Source organism: Artemia franciscana, chromosome 1 (genome assembly GCF_032884065.1).
Source record: "Artemia franciscana chromosome 1, ASM3288406v1, whole genome shotgun sequence".
Taxonomy (NCBI): domain Eukaryota; kingdom Metazoa; phylum Arthropoda; class Branchiopoda; order Anostraca; family Artemiidae; genus Artemia; species Artemia franciscana.
In genome coordinates, this window is record NC_088863.1 from 21,185,255 (window position 1) to 21,193,485 (window position 8,231).

Genomic DNA, 8,231 nt, shown 5'->3' on the forward strand with positions numbered 1-8,231 from the left:
TAGTTTATTATATATTTTGCTAACAAAGATGATACAATGCTAGAAAAATAGAATTTTAAAGTTGCCATATTTTTTTTAAACATATGGTTTTGAAAATTGAGATATTTGATTTTATTTGCACAACTCTGATGGATATTTCGGACATTTGCTCATGATCCTTCGGACAACTGATAAAATGAAGCGATTTTACTAAATTAGGAAATACTGTTCGTTAGGCATTAGGAAAAACTGTTCGTTAGGCACTATGAAAAACTATTTCAGTTTTAAAAACCTTATGTCTAAAAATATTTATGAGAACTTCTAAATTAATGTTTATTTAAGTTTTCTAAACTTTTATCATCATATTTTATTTTGTTAGCAAAATTCATAACAAACTAATCGTTAAACTTCATGCAAATTCACAAGCATTAAAAACGGAAGGTGAAAAAGATAGAATTGTTTTCAGAACATTACGGATTAAAGTGGATTAGAGTGATCCAATTACAATGAATTTGATTAGAAAAGAGAACAGGATTATAATTAATTGGGTTAAAATGATTGGATCGTTTGAGGTGCCTAAAATAAATGATTAGCTGGCCAAAGACTGAATATGGGAAACATGAAAGAATTATCGTACCAGCGTTTTATTATACATATTTTTTGAAGACACTGAACGTTGAAAACTACATGACCAAAAATTAGGCTTAACAGGATGTTCTCTAAAAGTATTTAAATGTATTGATTAATGTTCACTAAAATTTATGGTGAGGGAGCGAATTCATTTTAAATATTGCATGGAGGACGCAAATTTCACGCTTTTTCAGTTTTTCAATAAATGTGCCAAAAAAGGCATATTGAATTTCACTGAATATCATTTGATATCATTGAATGTCTAATGAAAATACTCCAAAAAAGGTATTTAAAAAAAAACTATGAAAGAGTAAAATCTAGAAGGATGTGAAAACTGCTCCCCCCCCCGCCTCAGTTGACGCCACTGTTTTAGCGATGGTTAAAAACGACTGTTTTTGTTTAATCTACTATTTGAACTTATTTAATATATCTGGCAAAACTATGAGATATTTAGATACGATAGAGAATACGAATTTCTTAAAAAGGTGCACAGAGATACAGTTTTGAAACCGAATGTATACCTTTATTAAATTAAATACTAAAAAATCATCCTATCATAAAAATAAATTTTTTTACTCATAGCTCCTCCTTTCAGTGACCGAGGAGGGGTATTTGTATACAGAAAATGTACTTTATGAAAAATTAAGCTCCTGTAAATATGCAGCAGCTACAACAATTATCAGAGTCAATAAAAGTCCAAGCAATTTCTTTTTATATGTGTATTGGTTTCAACCTTACATTACTTAGCATTTCGTTTTATATGAACGCTACTTATTCGATATTAAAATTTCGTCACCGGAATGGTTTCATTTTAAAAAAAAGAAGAAAAAGCCAATCATGCTTAGAATTATATGAGTGTTTGGTCAAATGAAATTTGCTTTATCCTAGACCTTGGATCCTCCTGTGCCTCCAGAGGCATCGAAGGCGTCCAATAAAACTCTGGTCGTTTTTTAAATAAAACAGTCGTTTTTAACTTTGCGGCAGCTATCATGTTTTCTCACTGTAGTCAAACGGTTCGTGGTAACGAACTATAGTAAGGAGCGACCCGGCTCAAAAGTAGACGACAGTCTAAAAAACAGAATTTCGATACTAGTAGATACATCAAAAGAATCCGATTTTTATGCTGATTTTAAATATATAAGTTATATATTAGAAAAATTGTTAAGTAACTGTTCTTGTTCGGGCGGTAAGAAAATGCCTCTAATAAGCACAACTCTATATCAGAAGGCGAAAATTCTCCTTTTACAAAGAGTTACGATGAGCTTTTACAAAAGTAAAAATATACTATCAAGTATATTTGATGGTTTTACTATCAAATAAGCTCCAAAATAAATTTAGCGTCGCCCCTTCGCATTCCTTAAGCTATTAAATTAAAAGGAAAAAAAATTTTTTTTTCTCAGCTGGAAGTAAGTAGTAACATAAAAAAGATGCGGGCAAAGATGAGAGGTAAGAATGGGGTGGATTACAGTAAATTATATTTACCCACTGGTGCTTTGATGCTGACTGATATTTAATCCCATCTAAGCCCCCGAAAATCATTTCTAATCTCTGCTTGCTATTCTTTAGGCTTGAAATTTACACATCAATTGAGTAAATTGGAGTAATATACTTGCCATTGTATATTCGTTGAGCAGTCCTTTAAATACATGAAAATATTATGCCAATGCCCTTATACTACTACAACTTTGTCGACGCCACCTGGGACATCATAGTCACAGCTTGAGATGCTGAAACCTTATTTTATCTTGAGATGATGTAACATGAAGTACCGAGGTCTTTTGATCTTTTATTCTTAAGGATACTACCATTTTAAAAAATGGGGACGGCCCCTTTTGCAATTCATTTTGCATGACGTCATCGCAAATGAATTTTGTAAATTGATAGATCAAATGAAAAATTATATCGAATGACATCATCATAGCTACATGCCCTACGTCATAAATGACGTCACTTCTTGTATATAAACGACTGCTTCCAGTTGTTTTCTTATTAGTTAATCAGTATCAAGTTAATGCAAAACAAACAATAGATCATGTCAACTAAAGTTCTTAGCACAAATAAAAATTTTGAGAAGGAAAAAGATGTAGAATGTCTTCCAGGAGAGAAGAAGAAGGTGAATATCTTTAAATTTACTAGAATTTCTAAGCCTAGACCTGACGCTAAGAAGGTGGACTTGGAAAATGGCAGTTCTGGTCAGATGGATAAAAAGGCCATCATTTTGTCAAAAATTGAAAAGATGGTTGGTAGTAAACAGTTTGATCCTTTCGAAAAACTAGACGACGAGATAATCACAATTGCAAAAATTCTATCCATGTTTTATAGATCCCCGGAACTGAAGAAAAGATTCAGATTACGGAAGGAAATAATGGATTCTATACGACAGACAAACTCACTTACGGAAAAACTGAAAAAATATCAAAGCCGAGTTGGAAAATGTGATTCAGATGGAATCTTATCCAGCTTTCATTTTCAAGTTGCCAAACTGAACTCAACCATAGACAACTTGAAAAAAGAAGTGAAAAAGATGCAACAAGTAGAATGTATAGAAACAAAAAACTTGTTTCAATCCGAGCAAACGGTGATCAATTCTAAAAATGTAGATAATATCCCGAAACTGACTGCTGGGACTGACCTGAGTTTCAACATTAGAATTGATAATATTCTGAGGCTATTATCAACGTTTCGCAATTCACAAGAAGCAAAAATGAACAAGGTGATTTTGGACATAGGACGTCTCAAAAACGAAATGAGCCAGGAAGAACAGAATGAAACACCAGAAAACGAGAATCCTGATGAAGCTAAGAAAAATAATGGTGGAAAGTTGAATAAAAAGAAATTGAACCGTACCAAAGGCCACATTTTGTACGAGACTTCCAACAAAAATAAGGCTCAAGGAGAAGGTTTACATTTAAGCCAGAATAAAACTGAGCCCAAGAGTGAGAACAAAGTGAGCCAGGATCAAGAAGCACCTTCAGATAATTGGTTGTGGCGTGGTACAGAGCTGGGCTCAAGGAAAGAGCCCTTTTCTAGTGGTGAACACGATGAGATTGGCAAAACCTCAAATTCAAAAAAACGCAAAAGCAATAAGTCACCGCAAACGCGGAAAAATTCTGTCCAAGGCTCATCATCAGACAGTTGGTGGAGGCGTGATTCAAGGCCTAGCTCAGAAAAAGATCCTCCTTCCAGTGGTATAAAAGGTGCCAGAGCGAATACTTCAGATGCAGAAAACCATGTACAAATAGACGCTGTCACAGAAAAAGATAGTTTAATGGAAAAATCAATCGTCGACAACCCAGACGAAGTCGCAGTTACCAGTGCGTATGTGCCACCGTGCAGAAGAGGTGCAAACTACAAAAAAGAAGAGCAATATACTGGCCCCAGAGTTATTGTAATTAGGCAGCCAAGAGGGCCAGATGGAACCAAAGGCTTTAAAAAAGAATATTTTCAAAACTTCCACCAAACATGTGATGGCGTTGTTGACAGGATTATATCTCCAGAGCGAAATTCTGTGGGATGAAATAGTTTCCATTAAATTTTTTGTTCTCTTGTTTCTGCTGAAACGTGTTTAATAAATGTATAAAGAACCCAAATGTTGTAAATTATATAAATAATGAGTGGTAGAAACAGCGAAACTTATAAGAGTTAGAAGGCCCGATGTAAGATATCTGAAAGAAGCAATCTTTTCGGTAAAACTCAGTAGACGTCAGACAGGATTGGTCTTAAAAGGAGATGAAATTGATGAACAGTAGAATTACATTAAAATAAGAAAATTGAATTAATTGTCATAGAAATATATATATCCAGAAAAAAAGATTTTTCGTAAGTTTGACTAGCATTTTTTTTTTCAAATGTTTTAGTTAAAAAAAAGTAATATACTGTTTAAAACGTTTCTCGTTTTCAGCAAAGTTATTTCAGAATTCACACATATTGATTTCAGACAGTAGCCTTTAGGGGTTGATATTGAGTTTAACAATTATAAAAATTAGTTTAACAATTCATAACAGAGTAACAATACATAGCAGTATAACAATTATCACAGTATTTAGTTTAACCATTCAAACTAAAAAAAAAAGGTTGTGAATTCGTCTGTTTCCTAGTTTGTGCGAAAAAAATCGATAAGCAAGTTCTATTTACATTGGTAATATTATAAACGGTATGCCTCATATTTATTTCGTTTGCGAAAAGAGCAAGACAAGACAAAATCCATCGCTGTTAAGTTAAAAATGGTCGTTTATGCTGAATCTTTGCAGCAAAATAATTCATTTAGTTGCTTTTTCATTTCTAAAAGCTGAGGAAGCACAGAGGAATTATACATCCTTTAGACTTTCTGTAGAGTGTCTCCCCTGTTGACAGCCTTTTATTGATTCAGTTGCTAACAGTCATTACTCCGCAAGTCTGTCCAACACATTCAATTAAATATAAAAAAAGAACAAATTTTTTCTACTGAAACTAAGGAGCAATATTAAAAATTAAAATGAACACAAATTATTCCGTATATGAGGGAGGCTGCCCCTTCTTAACTCCCCTCTCTTTACGCTAAAGTTTTTTAAGAACTTTTAAAAAAGTTTTCTGATTCTACCACACGGCCCTTGTGTTTCAGGAGTTGTTTTTAGAGAATTGAAACAAAAGGTTGAACTTTAGCGTAAAGAGCGGGGATTGGGGAGGGGGCAGCCGCCCTAATATAATGAATAATTTTTTTTCGTTTTAAGTTTTAATGTTGCCCAATATTTTCAGCAGAAAACAAAATTCGATTTTTATTTTAGGTATTTTCTAACAGTTTTTCAAACAATCCAAGGAAATCCCCACCCCCTTGTGGAGGCCCCACTCATGAAGCTCCTCCATAAAAGTTCCTTCCACGTAAAATTCTTCCACCGGAAAATTACCCCCAAAAATTCCATCCTCGCTTTGAAATCCCTCTTGAGGAATCCCCCCCCTGTACGGAAAATATTTCCCGGAAATCTCCGCTAGCCCCCCTCCCCACTGAAAATTTTCTTGCGCAGAAAATTCCCCAATGGCGAATTTCTTCTGTTGAAAGTTCACCCATCAAGAATTTTCCCGTGGGAAACTCCCTTTTATCCACGTGAAAACCCCTAGAGAATTTAAATCTGCTGAAAATTCCCCCAAAGCATATCTACATGTAAAATGGGGTCACCAACGAGAAAGTAAGACAAATGAAACGAATTTCGTACTCAAATTCTGGCAAATACCCCCGTGTAAAATTTCCGCTGGAAAGGTTACTCCCGGAAACTCCCATCTCATTAGGTAGTTCTCCCTGTAGAAAATTTGTCCCCAGAAAATCTTCCCTCCCCTGAAAACTGTCGGTCCCTATAACAAATTAAATAAAAAGCAAGTTTTTTAACCGTAAGTAAGGAGCGACATTAAAACTTAAAACGAACAGAAATTAATACGTAATTTCCTTTCCGCTTAATTTTGACTCTTTCTTTCAACTCTACTTTTTAAAACAGTAAAAATTTTAGCATAAAGAGCGGGGCGTTGGGGAGGGAACAGTCCCTTTCATATACGGAGTAATTTCTGTTCGTTTTAAATTTTAATGTCGCTCCTTACTTTCGGTTAAAAAAAAACTTATTTTTTTATTTAATTTTAAAAAGGGATGAATGTGCCGTGTGTTGTAGTATTACGTAAAATGAAGTTTGTTTTACGTCTTCCACCTCGATGGGGGGTTTTGAATAAATCTAAAAGGGAAATTCGATGAGCGGGTTTTCCAATTTGTTTATCATGACATAATTCTTTAAAATGAAACCAATGTCATAAAAAATATATCTATAATCCAGTCAGAATGGCTTGAGACTGCAAGAGCTTATTAATTCGCAGTTTTTTTTTTTAGGCAATACAATTTTTAGATCGAATGTTTTGAAAGGTAAGGTAAACAAAGGTATATAAGACACTTGCTATGACCAACGGGGTAAATTTGTGCACCCTAACATATTTCCTGTTTACTACTGGGTTAAATTTCAACAGAAAAGGGGGGGCTTAGGAGTCTTTAACTTTTCTTATATGTGCGATAATTTATCTATATCTTGATTTTCATCTTTACTTTCATTTGATTTTTTCAAACAGTTCGTGGTAACGGACAGTAGTAAGGAGCGACCAGGCTCATTAGTAACCGAAACTCTAAAAAACGGAATTTTATTACCAATAGTTACATCAAAAGAATCGTATTTTAATGCTGATTTTAAATATATATGTTTCATCAAGTTTAGTCAACCCATCCAAAGTTATGAGCCTGAGAAAAAAATACTTTGTTTTAGAAAATAGGGGGAAACAACCCATAAAAGTCATAGACTCTTAACAAGAATCACACCATCAGATTCAGTGTTACAGAGAACACTACTGTAGAAGTTTCAAGCTCCTATCTATAAAAATGTGGAATTTTGTATTTTTTGCCAGAAGACGGATCACTGATGCGTGTTTATTTGTTTGTTTGTTGTTTTTTTTTTCCAGGGGTGATCATATCGACCAAGTGGTCCTAGAACGTCATGAGAGGGCTTATTATACTCTAGTGCCCTTTTTAAGTGACCAAAAAAATTGGAGGGCACCTAGGCCCCCTCCCATGCACATTTTCCCCCAAAAAGTCACCGGATTAAAATTTTGAGATAGGTATTCTGTTCAGCTTAGTTGAAAACCTAATAACTATGTCTTTGGGGATGATTTCATCACCTACAGTCCCCGGGAGAGGGACTGCAAGTTACAAACTTTGAGCATAGTTTAGCCTACATAGAGTAATGGTTATTATGAAGTGTACCGACGTTTTCAGGGAGACTTTTCGCTTTGGGGTGGGGTTGAGTCGGGGAGATGGGGTTACCAGGGAGGGTCTTTCAATGGAGGAGTTTACCATGAGGGAAGAGAATTCCCATAATGGGGGCGCAGGATTTTCTAGCATTATCTAAAAAAAAAACAATGAGAAAATAAATCTAAATTTTATTTCAACTGGAAGTAATGAGTAGTATTAAAACTTGAAACGAAAAGAAAATATTACGTATATAAGGAGGTTCGCCTCCTCCACAATACCTTGCTCTTTACGCTAAGGTATTTTTAGTAATTTCAGCTATTATTCTACGGCCCTTCTGATTCAGGGGGTCATTCTAAAAGAATTGGAACAAAATTCAAGCTCTAGTGTAAAGAATAAGGTGTTAACGAGGGGGTGACCCCACTCATATACGTAATAAAAATACACAAATATCGAAGTTCACTACGTAAGTTAGTTCTTAAGTTACGTATATTTATTACGAACAAAAACGTTCGTAAAAAAAATTAAATTCTAGTTACATTTTTAAGTAACCAAAATTTGGAGGGCAACTAGGCCTCCTCTCCCACCCCTTTGTCTTATCAAAATCGTCCGATAAAAACTATGAGAAAGCTATTTAGCAAAAAAAAAAAAATTAATGTGCAAATTTCGTTTTAATTATTCATGTGCAGTGAGCCAAAATCTAAACATGCATTAATTCAGAAACCTTCGGAAATAAATAAATAAACAAGTTTTTTTAACTGCAAGTAAGGAGCGACATTGAAACTTAAAACGAACAGAAATTGTTCCGTATATGAAAGGGGTTGTCCCCTCCTAAACGCCTCGCTCTTTAGGCTAGTTTTTTGTTGTTTTAAAA